Raw genomic sequence first — 20,050 nt, forward strand, 5'->3', positions numbered from 1 at the left:
GCACAAACTTAGATTGTCTTGACGTGGCTGGGACAAAAACACACAAGCGCATGCGCCTTGGCAATAGTTAAGCAGCGCAAATAGAGCAATGATGAGGGGGAACTATTTATCACGTATCTGATTCGTTTTAGTAACCTTGTGAACTCCAAATGTTAATTTTGATGTTGGGAAGAATCATGTTACAATTACACCACCCGCTTTGTGGTAGGTACACTTCTCTCGAAGAGACGACGTATTATATACTTCTGCTTGCACTTATTCCCGTACGCGAGTTGTTCAATTCAACTGCAGAACAAACCGATAACGCGTACGTAACAAATGCCAACTACGCACTCGAAATGGAAAAATGCATAACCTCAGCTTAAATTCCAAATACACTTTGTAAACCAATATATTTGAAACAGTTTCAAAAAAAAAAGAAAACTTAATTTTCCTGAGTTATCGTATTTTTCCTCGAATAACGGGTGAATGCTGACAAAGGCATGGAAAAGATTGCACGGGGGTAGTTTCGCTGACTGCGGAAGGCTTTACAACACCGCAGGCACGACCCTAACAATTTCTAGTTGCATGTGGACAGATAGAGGGGATGCGGCCGATCAGGGGCCAAGCGGACACACAATCTCTCGCCATATATACTCTACACTCTTCTCCAATTTCTAAACTATACACTATAGAACTAAGATGCCTAGGACGAATAAGTTAAAGGAGGTTTAATCGTGGCATGCGCGAAAAGCAAATTTTTTCGTATCGATTCTGATACCGAGTATCGTTTAGAGTAATTTTTTTCAATCGATTATCGAGTATTTTAGGCTTATCAAAGTATCCAATAACTTTTCATAGTTCGATTATTTGTAGAGTACTCGATAAATATTATCGATCAGCACACGATAAATATCGGCAATCGTCTCGATTTGTAAAACTAGTAAAATCGATTATCGGATCGAGTACTCGATCATGACTATATTTCAAGGAAATGTCGGTTCTTGTGGCGCCCCTAGCATGCTGGCTAATTTTCTACGCAACAATTTTATCGTTGCCAAAGGCAGGAACCAATGAGACCTCGTTAACGTCGAGGGCGGAGCTAAAACTAGCCTTTGCAAAGGTTAGCGGGCCCTCCACCCCTTGACTATGGGAGCATCTAGTGGCAAATAAACTAAACCATAACCGAGACTCTCTTTAAAAAACAAAACATTTGAAAATAAATAAATAAATTACTTTAAAATATCCGAATTATCATTTTGTTTTTGTCAGTCCAAGACGAAGACGAGTGAGCTCGGGAAAGTACCCTAGTCGCGTCGAGATAATTTTGTCGATTGATTTTTTTAGGATCTTCTCTGTCTTAGCTCTTAAGCCCCATTCAGACTAGAGTAAAATCTTACGCTCCCATCGGTCGCCTCGTTAAGTTTATTTCCTTGTTCAGACGCCAGAGCAGACGACTTAATACGAGTCGCGTACATGGTGATAATTAAACCAATTATTTAGAATAGTAAAATAGAAGAAAATCCAAAATGACAAATACCGCACCTAGAATCCTAAAACTTTTCATATATCGTCTGCTAAAGCGTAACTCAGTAAGGCATGATCGAGTGAGCTATAGGCAGCGTGGAAAATAAGGCGGTGGCACAGGGCAAATGACCAGTTTAAAAATTGCCTAGACCAGTTTAAAAATTAAATCGGAGGGGGTCAGTGGTCCACTTGACCACTAATAAAATTCGAGAGTAACCAGAGTCCAGAAATTATCTCAACTATTTTAATTACCCACTTCTTTAGTTTAGCAGACGATGCGCCCTAGTCAATGGTCATGGACCAGTTTATTTATTCCAGACCAGAGGCCCAATGTCCAGTTTTAAAAAAATCCTTGTTTCCCACCATGGCTTGAGTAAAAGGCACTAACAAGGTGGCGCCATCTCGATGCACTGTCCGTCGAATATGAACATTTTCAAACTGAAACCGCGAACCTTTTATGTGTCTAATTAAGCGAGCAAAGTGACCGTCTGAATGGGCCTTTAGGGACGGGTTGGTCGTGGATGGATGGTTCTATAAGCTTGGAGAACGTGAGGGAGAGATGCTTTCCGAAAGATTGGAACCCTGCAGAAAAAGAAGTATATCTACGCCACGAATAAAGATAGATATATGTTCCACGCGCTCAGACAACGTAAACACGTCGAACCAACTCTTCATCCAATTTTTCCAATCTCGGAAGATGCTCCGCTTCTATAGTAACGCTGATTCGATATCTTTTCAGATCCATGGTTAGAAAACTAATACATTTGTTTGTCTTGTTGTATGTACTATCTGCAGGAATCATAGTGTAGCCATTTTGTCTCAAACTCCATGACTAACCTGACTTCGTGAAACGATATTAAAATTACTTGACCTTTCCCTAACCTTTTTGAACCATTTTAATTAGTCACCCTTGATAATTTTAATTTACCAGGTAAACTATATCAGGTTAAAAATACGGTATTACAACCATATTACGTTAGTTCTTAAGATGTGTTCCATAAGTTTGTCGCTGGTTGCAAACTGGAGCTTGACATGAAGTGATTGAGGTAGGTCATAGAATCAGGGTAAGGCGATGCCTGGTGAGACACTGTCAAAGACTTAGTACAGACTAAATAGGTGAAGATGGACTGCACAGTTAACCACCGAGTGTAGTACTTCAATTCTCACTTGTCGTTCTTGAACTAACTCGAGCTGTAAGTCTCTCAGTAGCATTACAAAGGATAGGTAGTGTCAAAATTGCTTGACCTTTTGTTGACCTAAAGTTACGGTATTACAGTCATATTTGTTACATAACAAACAAATCTGTAGTCACACCCAAGCATTAGACGCTGAAACCATTATAGACAACAGCCCCAACTTGTTCTCAATGTTCTAAGGTAGCATCCTTCGTTTGGCGATTTTGAAGAGAGAGAGAGAGAGAGAGGGAGAGAGGGAGAGAGAGAGAGCTCTGAATTACGGAAAAGGTTTATCAAATCAATATCAAGTGCTTAGAGCAGCTAGCTCCGTGCAGAAAGTGAGTGTAGCAGCAGTAGCTAGCTCCGAAAATGGAAATTTAAAACGTCCCTCAACGACTACTGCATCGAGAAGCCGTTTCTCTTCTTTTATTTTTCATACATGAAGAACACTAACTCTTTTGCTACCATAGCATCCCTACGCCTTTCTTCCAAATGCCATACCTTTACCCCTTCTCTTCCCCCAAATATGGCAATCTAATATTACTCTTCGAGAGCCCGGTGGCGGTGGGTGTAGGTGCAGCTACGTCGTCTATGCTTTATGATGGCTTTGAATTTAAAACCAGCCGACGGGGAGAGCTCACGACGTCACATTTTACGAATCGACAATTCACAAAAACATAAGTAACGTAAACATAATAAGTAGGCCTATGACTTGAAAATACTTTTCAGAACCTCCTGGAGGGGGGGGGGGTTAAGATAGAAACCTGAGCTCCCCCATTGTATTTGTAGTGGGTTACGTTTTGGGTTGAATCGGGTTGTTTTGGTTTTGGGTTGGGGTTGGGTTTTGGTTTAGGGTGGTTTACGTTCAAATTTGGTTTGGTTTAGGGTTGTATTGGGTTTGGTTTAGGGTTGTATTGGGTTTGGTTTAGGGTTGTATTGGGTTTGGTTTAGGGTTGTATTGGGTTTGGTTTAGGGTTGTATTGGGTTTGGTTTAGGGTTGTATTGGGTTTGGTTTAGGATTGTATAGGGTTTGGTTTAGGATTGTATAGGGTTTGGTTTAGGATTGTATAGGGTTTGGTTTAGGATTGTATAGGGTTTGGTTTAGGATTGTATTGGGTTTGGTTTAGGGTTGTATTGGGTTTGGTTTAGGGTTGTATTGGGTTTGGTTTAGGGTTGTATTGGGTTTGGTTTAGGGTTGTATTGGGTTTGGTTTAGGGTTGTATTGGGTTTGGTTTAGGGTTGTATTGGGTTTGGTTTAGGGTTGTATTGGGTTTGGTTTAGGGTTGTATTGGGTTTGGTTTAGGGTTGTATTGGGTTTGGTTTAGGATTGTATAGGGTTTGGTTTAGGATTGTATAGGGTTTGGTTTAGGATTGTATAGGGTTTGGTTTAGGATTGTATAGGGTTTGGTTTAGGATTGTATTGGGTTTGGTTTAGGGTTGTATTGGGTTTGGTTTAGGGTTGTATTGGGTTTGGTTTAGGGTTGTATTGGGTTTGGTTTAGGGTTGTATTGGGTTTGGTTTAGGGTTGTATTGGGTTTGGTTTAGGGTTGTATTGGGTTTGGTTTAGGGTTGTATTGGGTTTGGTTTAGGGTTGTATTGGGTTTGGTTTAGGGTTGTATTGGGTTTGGTTTAGGGTTGTATTGGGTTTGGTTTAGGGTTGTATTGGGTTTGGTTTGGGGTTGTATTGGGTTTGGTTTAGGGTTGTATTGGGTTTGGTTTAGGGTTGTATTGGGTTTGGTTTAGGGTTGTATTGGGTTTGGTTTAGGGTTGTATTGGGTTTGGTTTGGGGTTGTATTGGGTTTGGTTTAGGGTTGTATTGGGTTTGGTTTAGGGTTGTATTGGGTTTGGTTTAGGGTTGTATTGGGTTTGGTTTAGGGTTGTATTGGGTTTGGTTTGGGGTTGTATTGGGTTTGGTTTTTGGTTGTTTTGGGTTAATTGGGTTTGGTTTTGGGTTGGGTTTGCTTTAGGGTTGGGTTTGCTTTAGGGTTGGGTTTGCTTTAGGGTTGGGTTTGGTTTTGGGTTGAATTGGGTTTGGTTTTGGTTTAGGGTTGCATTGCGTTAGGTTTTGGGTTGGTTTGGTTTAGGGTTGAATTGCGTTAGGTTTTGGGTTGGGTTTTGGTTTAAGGTTCAATTGCGTGAGGTTTTGAGTTGAACTGGATTTGTTTTGGGTTGAATTGGGTTAAATTGGGTTTGGTTTTGGGTTGGGTTTTGGTTTAAGGTTCAATTGCGTTAGGTTTTGGGTCGAATCGGGTTCGGTCTTGGGTCGAATCGGGTTCGGTTTTGGGTCGAATCGGGTTTGGTTTTGGGTCGAATCTGGTTTGGTTTTGGGTCTAATCGGGTTTGGTTTAGGGTTAACCTTCCTAACTTATAAAAGGAACTGTAATACTTATAGTCTAGTACATTACTTCTGACAAAACTATAGAGGAAGGAAAATAATCTAAGAGTGTGATAAATAATATTTCTGGTAAATTTCCAATTTTCCTATATTATTCTTCGCGACTTTGTATATGCCGTGACCTAAATTTTCAAGTGTCTTTGACACGTATTTTTCATCAGGGGAGTCGAGAGGGAGATGCGGCCGGCAATAAAACGCAAGAGGTATCTAGAAGCACAATGGAGCAAAATCAAAATGCAGATTTCTAACACAATCTGTGACATGAACAGGAATAACAATTCCAAAATAAATAGTGTTACGGAACCTTTTTAATATTGGGAATAGACAGTTAATTTTGGTAACCCGTTACTTATTTATCGATAATTTCCTGTCAGGGGTCAGTTTCGGGTAACTTTTGTTTCCTGTTATTAATGACAGGCGAATCAATTTTGGAAAGTTTTAGTTTTCGTTTTCAATATATTTTTGTCGTATTTTCAATGGAGCATTCGATGTTAGGCCTAATCGACTGGCAAATTCATAATAGGCCAAAGTTAAGAAAGAAAATAAATTCCTTCTCTCCATTGATGATGGGTGTCTGCAAAGTTCGTAAACGCCTCTCGGGTTTGTTTGTCTTTTATATCTACGTTTCATTACATAACATGCAGTTTATGGAAACAGGGTTTCTGGTGGCCTTGAGTCTGTGTGTCTGTGCAGATTGTGTACACGAAAATAAGGTTTGAGAGTCTTTTATATCTACGTTTGATTATATAAACTGCAGGTTATGGAAGCAGGGTTTCTGGCGGCCTTGAGTTTGTGTGTCTGTGAAGGTAGTGTCCACGAAAATAAGGTTTGCGAGTAATAACTGCTTGTTGAAATCTCATGGAACATTTTCGACTCAAAATACTGGGTGTTTATGAAATCTTCGTCAGAAATTAGGGGGGGGGATGTTCTTTGAAAGATTCTGAGTTGATATTGTTCTATGACATTTTATCGTCCGAGCTATAGTTTTCGAGTTAAGATTGGAGTGTTTTACGAATGACTCCTCAAATATAATTAAGAAACTGAAAAACCATCCTAATTCAATTAAGGGGTATTCCATAAAACACTGAAAACACAACTTGAACACGGTAGTCCTTAGATCAAAATGTCACAGAATATTTTCAACTCAAAATCGCCCAAAGAACACGCCACATAATTTAGGATAAACCTTTCACAGAATCACCCTGATTATTTGGGGTAAATCATTATTTGCTAATATTCATACTCATACTAACCACACGTAGATATATTACATTATAACCTAATGTTTCTTGTTATATTTAGTCTCTAAGCATAAAAAAGAAATACCATTCTAAGTAATAACGTCAAGGGATAAAAACTTGGCATGTCGCTAAGGGTATGTCCCAATATAACATTACACGTCTTACACCAAACATCTCTAATTCCTAAGCCTTTTATCCACTGGAAAGTGAAATCAGAACCGAATATGGAGTAATTTCCCATATCACATGACCCTAAGCACTATTTACAATAAGATACGCAACGTACCTTCCGCCTTTGTGACAAGTGACACGGTTAAATACCAACGACGATTAGAAAGGGAGTGATTACGATACAAACAACCAACCAGAAGTAAATCACAAGGAGTACTAAACTTTATAAGGACAGGGATCAGTAAATGAGGAAGGACTACATACACTCCTGAACAGTAGGATGAACTTGAGGTGTAAATTGGTTGTAACAGGTCTTGCACAATTTTTACCGCCCCATGGAATTGTCAAGTTCGGACGAGTTTTACACTCCTCATCGATTCGCTCTTGATAAAACTCTACTCGAATCAAAATGCCAAACATATCCTAGATTCTCAGAGCAAAAGTTCCTCTACTCCTATTGGCTATTATTTATAAAACATTCCCACGTGATCTGCCTCCAAGCAATTACGCAAAGCAATGTAAAATGTCAAAGTATGTACACGCACGAGCTCATGAGTAAATAAAAACATATTAGCTAAACAAACGATAAAATAGTATCGTCAGTAAGTTCAGTTGAGATCTTAATGCCGAAGCTTAATAGACCATTCATTAATCAAGGCAGAGAAGAAAATACCACACTGCGTTCGCAGTTGGGAAATTGGTGCAAACGTGCTAGCAGAAAGCAATTTTTGGCTTCTACTCCATTATCATAGTTAGGGTTAAGATGTACGCGCGGCGATCGGCTTGGTTACGAGAAACGTCTAGCCTCCCAGAGTCCCAATGGCAGGGCTTCCACCGCAGGTTCACGTGACGTAATAGCGGCTTTTCTTATCATTTTTCGTGAATCAACCGCCTTATATACCCTAAATTTGTGAACATTATTAGAGGCATACACTTGAATTCAAACGTCAACAATAGCTATGTTTAAAATGATTTTCGGAATAAAGTTTCTTAAAACGATTTAACTGGAACGAATGCAAATTTCTGACGATTAAAATAATTAATATTAATTATATCTATTTAATTATTCAAGAAAAACCACTTTAACTTAATTGCGTCTCGACTCGGAGAGGTTTATTTTGGTTTCCCAACTTGTTATGTATAAATGTTGATTATTCCGTAGCATTTTTGATATTCTTCATTATTTAAAGTGCCTTGCGGTTGAATTAATTCTCCTTGAAAGGAACGAAACGAAAAAACCTAAGGAAAGGAAAAACTTAGGAAGAAGTAAAGAAGCTACAGCCATGAAGACAAATATAATACGCATCAACGAAAAGCAAATAATCTTCCCTGGTTCGCTGCTTATCTTGGCCACAAAAACAGAAGGCAAAGTCGGATCCTGCACCGGGATAAGCCTGCTCCCGGGCCGTAATAAGAAATCCCCTCTCTGCTATAATCGCCTTAGAGACGACCATGGATACCAAAAGACCCCCACCATAAGTTCATAAGATATGTTCCATAATAAGTTTGTCACTGGTAACTTAGAAACTGGAGCTTGTAATTTTGAAGTGAATGAGGTAGGTCATAAGATATGTTGACCACAAGTTTGTCACTCGTAACTTAGAAACTGGAGCTTGTCATGAAGTGATTGAGGTAGGTCATAAGATATGTTGACCACAAGTTTGTCACTGGTAACTTAGAAACTGGAGCTTGTCATGAAATGAATGAGGTAGGTCATAAGATATGTTCCGTTCCATAATTTTGTCACTGGTAACTTAGAAACTGGAGCTTATCATGAAGTGAATGAGATAGGTCATAAGATATGCTGGCCATAAGTTTGTCACTGGTAACTTAGAAACTGGAGTTTGTCATGAAGTAACGTAGGTAGGTCATAGATTCGGGGTAAAGCGAGTAAGCGACGCCTGGTGAGGCGCTGATGTCAAAGGGGGCTTAGTAATGCAGACTAATAGGACCTAGATGGAAGTCCCGCAAAATTAACCACAGAGTGTAGGACTTCAATTCTCGCTTCCGTCGTTCTTGAACTAGCTCGAGCTGTCTCTAGCATTACGAGTGTCATACTTATGGAACATAACTTATAAACTTATGGTGTTCTTGATACTAGCAAAAGCAAATATAGTAATAAAGGAAAGTAATCTATAGTAGGCGAAAATCGCGTGAGTCAAGGTCTGCAGTATAAACGCAAATATTTGCACACGTGATTCATAATAATTGCCTCTTTGTCATTGGATAACAAAATACAGGGTGAACTGTTCTTTCCAAACATAGTAATTATAGCTTCGAGGAGAGAGAAGGATGGGGTGGTAATATCTTCATTTGTTTTTGTAAATAAATAAGGACATCAGTTAGACATCAATTATTTAAAATTGGGGATACCACGAGGCGGCTAATTGCGGGTCAAATTGGAGCGTTCTCGGAGATCCGATAGAATGTGGCCGCAGACTACAAGTTTAGGAGCGGTACAATCGGTTACCAGAGAGGCGCATTCCGTAATCTAGTTGCTTGCTGGTCTGACCATGGGTTTCATCTCTTGGACTAAAGTAAGAAAGGACGTTGATTCATTTGTCTTTGGATTCGAATCAGTCTCAACCATCAGGCAATTTTACGTCGTGTAAGTTTAGTTGGCGCATAGTTCCAATTTCTCTCAATATGGGTTGGATGTTCGGCATTTAGACATTTCAAGATTATGAGGTTTTCATTGACTGAGATATTAAAAATTTTGACATCTTGTTCGAGAGTTTTAGATTTTCAAGGTGATTTCAAGATTTTTTTAAGGAGATTCCAAGAATTTTTAATGAGATTTCAAGATTTTCAAGAAGATGAGTTTTCAAGATTGTTTTTAATTTTATTTCGGGTTTTAGTGGCAAATTTTTAAACTTTGCAGTAGATTTCAAAGTTTAGTAATAAAATTCCGAGATTCAAAGAGTATTTCGAGATTTTGAAATTATGACATTTTAGGCTGACATTCCGTGATCTTTAGATTTTGACATGAGATTTTATGACATGAAGGTTGACATATTGTGATTTTTACTCAGATAATAAACGTGGAAACAATACTGAACTAGCCCAAACACAATTCTTAGAAAACATATTGCAACTCGAAATGATGCACTCTCCTTCAAAAAATACGTCTAAGAATCTTCTTCCCAGTTTTAGTTCCAGGCAACGGAGGAAGTAGCCGCTGGTTCCTCTGCAAGCTATAGCTGACTCGAAATCGATCAGAGAGAGAGGATCCTCGGAAAACGGGAGGAGTATTTTGGAGATTGAGATAAGAATGATAAAGCCATTCCACCCGATAGATCAACCTATAACACCACCGGCCGGGCCTCGCACGGAACACCCAAGCTCTACTCCATCTGAGCCTTCAACCATTCGGGGCTACCGAAGCTACTGGCTCCCAGTTTGACTAATGAGAAATTAATCCTTCCTCGAGATCCGATAGACGACTAAATACCGCCCAGATCGAATCACGGACGGACCTCCCCGGTGAAGGCACGTCCACCAGCACGTAACCATTTAAAAAACTACACGTCATTGTCATCAACCTTGAGTCTTTGTATTATATAAGATAGCATCGTTGTTGGACTAACCGAAAAACCTGTACTTGTACAGATACCTTGGAGGAAAGTGGTGCGACAGAGTAGAAATATGCCACTTGCTATACTTCGTAATGCTAGAGACTTACAGCTCGAGATAACTAGTTTGAGAACGACCGAAGCGAGAATTGATTGGCCACACTCGGTGGTTAATTTTGAATGCAGGACTTCCATCTAGGTCGTATTTAGTGTGTATTACTAAGCCTTTGACAGCGCCTCACCAGGCGTCCCTCGCTTTACCCTAAATCTATGACCTACTTCAATCACTTCATGACAAGCTCCAGTTTCTAAGTTACCAGTGACAAACTTATGCAAGAACATATCTTATGAACTTATGCCATAACCTTGCCTCTATATCCCCATCAATGGCAAGGAAGTCGTCCCAGCATACTCGGTGGAGTTTTGGTAGGGTCGTACGTGGTACATGAAAGTCGACAGTGCCCCCTGTGACTTAAAAATAGAAGCTAATTATTCCGATCTCTAGCATCACTTTTTAAATGGAGCTAGGTGGCAGCACTTAACAATGCCCTAGCAACGGTAGGGGCGTGCAAGAGGTACTCTGGGTACTTTCATTGTTGCACATGGCCCACCAACATTGCTACTCCGTTTCACCTCACTTCTCCAAGCTTGTACGTCAATGAGTATTATAACCCCCAAACAGGAGTTGAGGTCTTAAGTCTAACAATCATTTTTCAATTACAACCCGCAATAAGTAACTAATTAGTAGTCACTACACCACGCGACATCGCACGTTTTTGTTTTCGCGGTCACTAAAATGAGGGTTGCAGTATCGTCTGCTTCAATAGGGTCAGGGTTAAGTCGGATGGGTGGAAACCAAAGACTTTACCTTAGGTAGGGCATCAAAGTTACTAGTCCACTATATTATTTTATCATTATAAATCAGTAAAAATTAAAAATGGTAAGTGTTGCATTCTCCGCCACAAACAAATTAATCCTTTTAGCAAAATAAAAAAGAATCAGGATATTATAATTAAATTAATTAAATACCACCACGTTGATGTTAATTGCAGTAGTAACGCGATTATATCTCTAATACCAGGAACCTTTCACTGTTTAAAGATGGAGAGAGAGACTTATTTCTACAACAGAGTGAGGTGAGTGGCTCGGGACGGGACTCAGTAACTCAGAGTTCCACTAGCGAATCTGATTCGTAATTCACGGTTCGTTGGGTTCTAAAGAGTCCAAGTGCTAGATGTCCTCTAGCTCTAGCTCTCTCTCCCTGTCTCCATTTCCAAAGTTGTCCCCTTTTCTTCTGGATACCCAAGATAAAAAAGCTACCTCTAGTGTACGAGTCTAGAGATACTGAACGAAATCGACGTTCGATAAAAATCAGAAACGGGGATTGAGCCAGGAGATCCCTTTATAAGTACGCAAGAGTGCATGGGTAGACCGGCCAGCACCAAGGGTTCTTTGAAACAATTGTTAAAGGTACTTATCAACTTTCTAAGGCGCTGCTGGAAGGATTTGACTAACGAGTTTATGGTGTTAATATTCATCCAGATGTCCTGCCCTGAATGACAGATGAAATGTTACAACAGTACAAACAGCTTCACCTATAGAAGGCTGACATTTTTCAGGGACTTTACTCTTATGTAGTAGGAACGTACCAAGGAAGATTTTTGCAATCATTTGCCATCTTGAAAAATGGCGCCCAGAAATCTTAATCACGTTTCTTGAAGGAATGATGTTCTAGAGTTTCAACAGATTTCACTAATATCAGAAGGGGATAATAGAAGAAGGATGACACTCTGTATCCTCTTAATACTTTAGTTATGTGATGTTCATGATTCTTCCCGGGCTCATGGCACCATTTATGTTTGGTCACCCGCTCATCAAACTTCAGATGGGTAACTATCGCACCAAGTTAGGGTGAATTCTATAACTGTTTGGTGGTACTAAATCCTCAGTAATCAATCAACCCACAAACCTTGATTGTTTTGACGTGGCTGGGACAAAAACAGATAAGCGCATGCGCCTTGGCAAATAGTTAAGCAGCGCAAATAGAGTAATGATGAGTAGGGAACTATTTATCGCGTATGTGATTCGGTTTAGTAACCTTGTGCACTCCAAATATAAAAAGATGTTGGGACGAATCAAGTTACAATTACAGTCCCCGCTTTGTTCAGTACACTTCTCTCAAAAAGAGAAGTGATATATACTTCTGATAATAGCAATATATTACACGGATGATAAAACATTGCATTTCCCAGGCTTCGGTTTAACATAATATGATCTGTAATCCATTTTAGCAGCAGATCTTAATCCAATTTCCTATAACCATTACTTCAAGTAACGCTGGGATCACACTCATATTTGGGAACTGTGACGTATATACTCTGATATCCGGAGCTTGGTGGAAGGGGGTAAGAAATTCGGTTCGTTGTGCAATTTCACCAAATCCCGGACGCGCCCTGACAGTTCCGGATAGCCCCGAAGAAACTGATATATAAGTATTATTATAGACCTATATACGGGAAATAACAGGCTGATTTCTTCTGATTGTGTCAAAGGTCAAGACGAACGAACAAAAAAATGTAATTGGATTCACGTATCCTAGACCATGGATCTTATAAGTAAGCCCTATAGTGGGTATAAAAAAAAACTGGTAGAGATTTCTTTGTTGTTTTGATAAGTCTACCATAAATTAAATGGTACATATTCTTTAGGTCAACCTGGGTATAGAATGTGTCGAAAAACACGGAGTCTACAACATTTAGTTGCATTGATTGACCAGCGTACACATGGTACACTTCTTCTAGATGAAGGTTTATTATCGTTCTTAGTTTGAAGACTATTGAAGGCTGATGTGTCCAGGGAGAATTGAGGTAAGATCACGGAGCTTCTATTACAGGGAGAGGAAACTCGGTCTCTTCCCCCTCGCTCTTAGCGTACCTCGGTTCTGCGCACCGTTTTCATTCCTCGCGCGCACACTGAGCCGAAGTAAACAAAGTCTGACGTCATTTTCTTGTCGTAAGGAAGTTGGAGGAACGCTTGTAGACAAGGCTTACCGACCGCCGTTGAAAGTTTGAAGACGTTGAACGTGGTCGTGTAGCTCCGTTGTGCTCTGAACAAATCCAGATTATATTAAGCTCCGTGATTATGTTGAAAATAAAGGTTTTGTGACTATACAAATGGAGACAAAAGCCTCTCTCCCTGCTAAGACTAAAAAGGTACGGACTATAAACTTTAATTCCTGGCCATAAAAGGACGATTTATATCGTGAATCGCTTCTACAGCTTCCGTAAACACATTTATTCTTCTTCCCCTTTTTACAAACTAACTGATTGTAATCGCAATCCATTTTAATTTTTAAAATTGTACCAATTATTATAGGAATTAAACATTAAAAAGTCCGAGGCTTATGTCTTTCTACGAACGAGTGAAGGCGGCCATCTTTGTTGTTTACCTAGGCTCCAATTTTTTACCAGTGAAAACCGAGGGGGGGATTAAAAATGTGCCCCTTTTTATGGACAAATAGTGTCTACGTTTCCTAAGGGCCTTTACAGTACTTGAGGGGAAGGAAGTTTCCTCTCCCTGTTAATAGAAGCTCCGTGGTAAGATGGAGTGGTAAAAATGATGGGTGACTTGCGGAATGCACCGTAACTCTGGTGTACCTCGTGCACGATGCTACCCTTCAGTAGGCGATTGGTCAGCGCTGCCGCGTAGCGCCATTGTATTTGTATGAGACCTAGCTTCTATTTTTAATACACAGGGGGCGTCCCATACGATTCCGTACTGTATGACCCCTACCAAAACGCCACTAAGGATGCTGGGAGGACTTCGGTGCCGTGGGGGCACAGAGGCAACGTTATAGGTATGGAAATTACCACTCCATCCCTCTCTCCTTCAAGGGTACACATCTAGATAAAGGTAGAGTAGCGTTCCTAGTTTGAAGACTATTGATGTGGGGGTTCCCACTCCAACCCTCTCTACTTCAAAACATGTCTAACTCCAAATATTTCCTTGTTTTGGGGGAAAATCAATGTTGTACATCCCATGTTCTTTGACACATTTCAGTTCATAGTTTGACCCAAACAACACATTGATCCCTGTAATTTAATGCAAACTTATCAGAAACAGACTGTATACTCCTTCCCGTAATTTACTCCTGAATCTGAAGGCGATATTTAATTCCTACACTTTTAATATTTAAATATATGCTAATATTATTTAAATATACCGAATTATAAGTAAGATAAAATCAAATAAAAACAAAATTGCAAATATCTTATTTGAAGAATGCCTTATCTTACAACTAACGATATTTGAAATCTTAATGAAAAAATGTTTATGGAACGAACGAAGTTGTTAAAAGACTGACTCGATTTTATACTGAAAAGTTTATTTAAAGTTTGTAAGTAAACAAATCATAGGACAAATATAAAATAAGATATAAAAGAATTTCTTTTTTAACTTTAAGATTTCCAAAAATTCATCTTGCACTTTTAAAAGCTGTGCTATGAAAGATAGTGAACCAAGGAGTTGACTTTTTAGGGGTTCGTGGTGTCGGATACTTCACCAAAAATTTTTTTTTTAAAATAGTATTCCATTCTTCAGAATACGTAATAATTTGGTTTCCAGTTTGATATTCAAATAAGGTTTTAGTCACCGATTTTAAATTTAAAAAAAAAGGGTAAAAATATCCGACCCCTTCGATAAAGGACTGTATCAACTTTTGGCGCGAGATAGCGGGAGTTTTTAAGACTCTTCGAAGAAAATTTCAATAGAGCTTTGAACCAAGAAGAAAAAAGCAAAAAAAAATTTATATTTTTAAAAATTTTCTTTTTAAAATTAAGTTCACAGTAATAATTTCAAGAATCTTTTCACGAAAAGATGAAAAATTTATATAAAAAAAGAAAAGAAATTTCAGTTACTAGGAAAACAAGATAGCAAAGACAAGATAATAGTAAAAATATGTACAGTATGTACATGTACCTAGACCTATCTGGTTGAAATTTTAATAAGAATTAACATAACAAACTCATAAATAGAAAAATAATAGCAAATTAGCGTGTCGAATGAAATTCTAATTTAGCACGAGATTTGATAAAAATTGCACGCGATGTGACAGGCGAGATATAGAGCGTGCCACGAGAATTTTCTTTACACGAAGGCATAGCGTTACGTGATTGGTCGAAGGTGCTAATCTAAAATTACCTATGAAATCTCAAACTAAGTTTAGAATTTTAAAATCATTCGTTATGGGTATTCCTTTAATGTTTCACTATGCAGATTGGTCTCAAAATTAGTAGAGAATCGATAAACAAAAATCATTATGTTTACCTTTTGAAATGCTTTTAAATGCTCATCTAACCTACTGCTAAACTAAGCCATATGTAATGAACGAAACCAAACTAAAAACATCAAAACTCTTGTGAATATTGAAAGAACTTAATGCCTAAAACCACTGCATCATTTAAGGTGGTTTATACTGTAGTTCATTTCTAAAGACTAAACTAAACGATATTGAAATGGTTATGTGTAGTTCATGAAACCATGGATATGTATAAATATTTACGTATTATGGATTACCAACTAGGCCAAAAAGCGGGCCACTCGCGGAGGTAATTCTGCTGTAAATCATTCAAGGCCGAATGAGCTAGGTCACATGGGGAAAGGAACTATATCTCTCCGGAGAATCCTGATTGGTGGGTTTAAAATTTCACCCATGCGCAAAGAGAGAAAAACGGACGAATTTCCCTTTAACTCAAAATTGCTTGGAAAGGGGGGGGGGTTGCTAGTCATATTTTCTCTCGAAGCCTCGTGGAACGTAAATGAGAGATGGTAATCCATAATACATATCCATGATGGAACTACGACATTAAGTTCGATTACATAAGCACCCAGGCTTCGTTTGCGATGCATTTGAGAGGAAAGGATAAATTTTTAGGGCATAGAGACGATAGCAAACTTCAAACAGTGTTTTGATGAAAAGGGGTTTGAAAGAGAAAGAAGACGAGGGGGTTTTGTTTACTCAGCATTACGGACTTTTGTTAACCCTTCTGGAAAACGCGAATAGCTCTTTTTTTGGCGAGCACCTTTCTATATTCTCTCTCGCTCTCTCTCGTCTGGCCCCATTTTCAGCCCGCGAGCTGCTGCGCTCAAACTCACTCCGTCCCTAAGCTTTGCTCGCTCGCTCTCCCAAGAAGAAGAAGAAGTGACCCTAATGAATGCAAATTATTCACCTCTCTTTCCGTGCCAGCTTTCTACACCCCGTTTTATACAGTCTCGTGGAATACGCTTTTATCTCCACCGAAAAACCGTATGGGAAGCTAATGTAATGACGATTCTTGTAGTAGTAGTAGAGGTTGTTGTAGTACAAAAGATATATACACTCCGTATTACACAGTCTCTTAAATTATCTTTTTAGTTCCAATATAATAGTAGTAGTTGAGGCCGTGGTAGTAGTAGTTGACTATCAACACTAGTACACTCCACAGTCTTAATTCGCTTTTAGTTAGAACAAAAATGCAATGAGAAGATAATATATTCACGTTTCTTATAGTGTTAGTAGTTGTATTAGTAGTATTTGTAGTACTAGTATTATTAATAGTTGTAGTAGCAGTGTAGTATTAGTATTATTATAAATAGTTGTTGTTGTAGAAGTAGTAGTAGTAGTAGCGTTAGTAGTAATAGTAGTGGTAGTACCGCAGTAGAAGTTGTTGTAATAGTAGTACAAAACCTGATGAAGTAATAATTTTAGGAGGAAGTGGGCTGCTAGGTTTGGTACCTCACAAAACGAGGGTAATCATAAACATTCACTGAAAGTTATGTCTCACACTACAAACACAATTTAATTCAAAAAAATTGTAAATTATAATAAACCAAACGGGTACGATAAATTTTAAGATTCACCATAACTATTTATCGCGTCAGTTAATACAATCCCGGACATTCTAGTCATTTCTGAGCGAAACTAAACTCTCATACCATCCACCCAACTTGTTTATTTTCTCTTGGCTGTTTGAAGCCTGTGATACAGGGGGTTTGAATTTAGGCGAATCGTCGGCGGGAATCACGAATCCTTTGTACGCTTTGACACGCGTAAAGAGAATATAAAGAAAGTAACCCCCCCCCCATTTCACCCCCCCTCCTATCCAGCTGAATCTTTTGTTCCGGAGAATTTTTTCTTTAAAGAAATTCTTTGCATGTGTAATAAAAGAAAGAATAGAAAGAAAAAAATGAAGAAAAATTTAAAACGTTTCTTATAACACTAGAGAGAGAGAAAAATAATTTCACTCCTGGATATTTGATTAAGACGTTCTTTAAGAAGCGGCCGGGCTGCTTTGAACTGTAACTAATTAAGACAGGCGTCGAGCAAAAAGGTTGATATATATATAACACACACCTGAGATATTGTTTAAATACAGGTGGAATTAAAAGGATAGTGTTTAAAAGAGCTGAGGTAGAAATAACAGTTGAAGCAAGCAAGAACGGATTCAAGTAAATAATCTGAACGTTATACCAGCAAAGAGGCTACAAAAAGGGGGAGTATAAGGCTAGGCTGGAGTGTTTTCGCTTTGAAATTTTTCCTCTAAGCTTCCGGTGCGCGCGCATCTTTATTTTTCTCTGCCCTCTTATTGGTTGAAATATGGTGAACCGGATATTATGGGAATTGAATAAAAACTAAAAGCAAGAGCTAAAAGAAAATGCCTTGCCAATGTTGCTAGTTTCAACTCCCCTTCTTTATAACCTCCTTGATACCAGAGATACATATTACAGAATATAGATTATGAATTAAGGACTTAAAGGGAGGGTGAAAAGGAAAATAAACTGATTTTGTTATAGATTTTTCTACTGATTAAGTATAAGACTAATCTGTATATTAAAACACCTCCGACCAATCACGTATCGCCCTGCATTCTTGTTAACAAAACTTCCTAATTGGCAGGCTCTATGTCTCGCGCCATGATCGTCACAATTGTTATCTAATCTCGTGCTAAATATCATTCGACATGTAGCATGTCACGAGAATTATGTTAACGAGAAGGCGGGGCGTTACGCGATTGGTCGGAGGTGCTAATTTCAAAATATCTATGAAATCTGAAAAATAATTTGAATTTTAAAATCATTCATCATTGGTATTTATTGGATGTTTCATTATGCAGATTGGTCTTGTAATTAAGGCCATTTCAGACTATACAACTTAATGACTCAATTAAATGAATCAACTTGAGTTGAGTAAATAAGTTGTGTCGTAAGAACAAAAGTTGGATTGCAAGTTAAATCACCAAATTAAAAATTTATCACCGACCAACTTCTGTTGACTCAAGCTTTTGACCCATGTAGTTGAGTAGTCAAAAGTTGTATCGTTTGAAAAGAAAATGTCCTCAAGTAGAAGAATCGATAAAAACACTTGATCTTCCTCTTCTTCACCCGCCCTTTAATCAGGGCTAAAGGTAGAGGTATAATAGCGAAAGGGATTCCGTTCGTCTCATCTGACAATGTTTCATTAAGAAGGATGTGCATTATGAGCTAGCACAGGGTGAACGCCTACGCGTCAGGGATTTTGACGCTAACTTTTACACGTACACGTACATGTACATACGCCGTCCGGGAGTGGAAGGAACGATCAGAGTCAGACACTCCTCTATTAACGTGTCACAATCAAGGCGTCTTACTATTACCTAATAGCATTTTCGCTTACAAAAAAGCCTTAAAAGAATTAAGCTCAGTAGAAGAAGATTTTCAAGGGATAATAAAGGTTAATTCCAATCATTACAAATGCGTAAATTCTGACTTAAATGCGCATTTAAATTACGCAGAACGTTAATTTAAGCGAAAATATATTTGTTCATTGTTTTTCTATGTGGATGACCATTGTGGGCGGGGCCTGTCTTCAAAATTGCGAAGGGGAAATCATGAGGTACTAAGCTGAAGAAATGTATGAGTCATTTCTGGATTAAATTTGCATTTCAAATGAGCAGGCTAAAGTAATTGTGTTATATTTGGTCTATGTGGATGACCGTTATGGGCGGCACCTGTCTTCAACAATGTCATGGGATAATAAAGGAGATGTGTGTTTACCAATCATTAAAAATTCATAATATCTTAATTAAACAGGCCTTATTTAAAATTGCAGAAAGTTGAAATAATCCGTAAATATAAATATTTAATGATTGCCTATGTGTATGACTATTGTGGGCGGGGCCTATCTTCGGTAGTAGTAGTAGCCCACTCAGATAAGTTTAGGGCGAGGTAAACTGTCATTATAACACTGCTACATTAGCTCTTTACGTTGATACGATTGGCGGAAGAAGATTGGTGTTAGCATAAGATATATGTCATAAGTTTCATGCCGGTTATAGAGAGAGAGTTAGTGGTGAAGGGACGTAGGTGAAACGCCATTATTCCTGTAAACCCAGGCCTGGTATGGCACTTTCAAAGGCTTAATGGAAAATCATTGACTTCTCATTTTACAGCCAAAGGTAGGTAACTGTGAACTATACATAGGTTACAGGCATGGAGAATTCCTACCATTAACACAAGGAGACCAAGCGACTCAGAGCGTAAAATCGTCTGCTATTTTACACTCTAAGTTGCATGGTATCCTTGTGCAAATGGTATGAATCCTCCTTGCTTTTAAACTATGCATAAGAATACTTTTGGTTCTTATCTATAAACCTTTCTTATCTATAGCAAAAACACAGCATTACGAAGCACAACTAGAGTCAGACTTATCGAATATAAGCTTATGATTTCCATTCGATCCCATCCACGCTAAGCTATAGCGAACTAATTTCCCTCTAATGGGTTTCGCGCCAAAAACCGGAGTGACAGACAACCTTCGTAAACCCGAAAATATTCCATTCTTTAAAAGTCGTTTAAGCCTTGGCTCCTTTCTACGTTACGTCACGTTACACTACGCAAAAATGACGGGTGAACGAAGGAAAGGGGTGCGGGAAAAGTGTTTTACAAGAGCGGGGGGAACGAGAGAGTGTCGCCTTT

The 20,050-nt window shown here is 38.7% G+C and overlaps 1 protein-coding gene and 1 long non-coding RNA gene across 2 annotated transcripts in view; one reads left to right on the forward strand and one right to left on the reverse strand.

Moving 5' to 3' along the window:
• The window catches only part of LOC149678243 (xylosyl- and glucuronyltransferase LARGE2s-like), a 126,011-nt gene that overhangs the window by 50,338 nt on the left and 55,623 nt on the right, over positions 1 to 20,050 (reverse strand). The gene's annotated exons all lie outside the window — the stretch shown is intronic.
• LOC149678244 (uncharacterized) lies at positions 12,938 to 13,476 on the forward strand. Its single transcript, XR_016366051.1, has 2 exons — positions 12,938 to 13,343; positions 13,436 to 13,476. It is a non-coding gene; the product is annotated as an uncharacterized LOC149678244 (long non-coding RNA).

This window comes from Phalangium opilio, unplaced genomic scaffold (assembly GCF_054372755.1).
Source record: "Phalangium opilio isolate 3A_F unplaced genomic scaffold, DU_Popi_V2 ptg000042l_1, whole genome shotgun sequence".
In the NCBI taxonomy this organism is placed as follows: Eukaryota; Metazoa; Arthropoda; class Arachnida; order Opiliones; family Phalangiidae; genus Phalangium; species Phalangium opilio.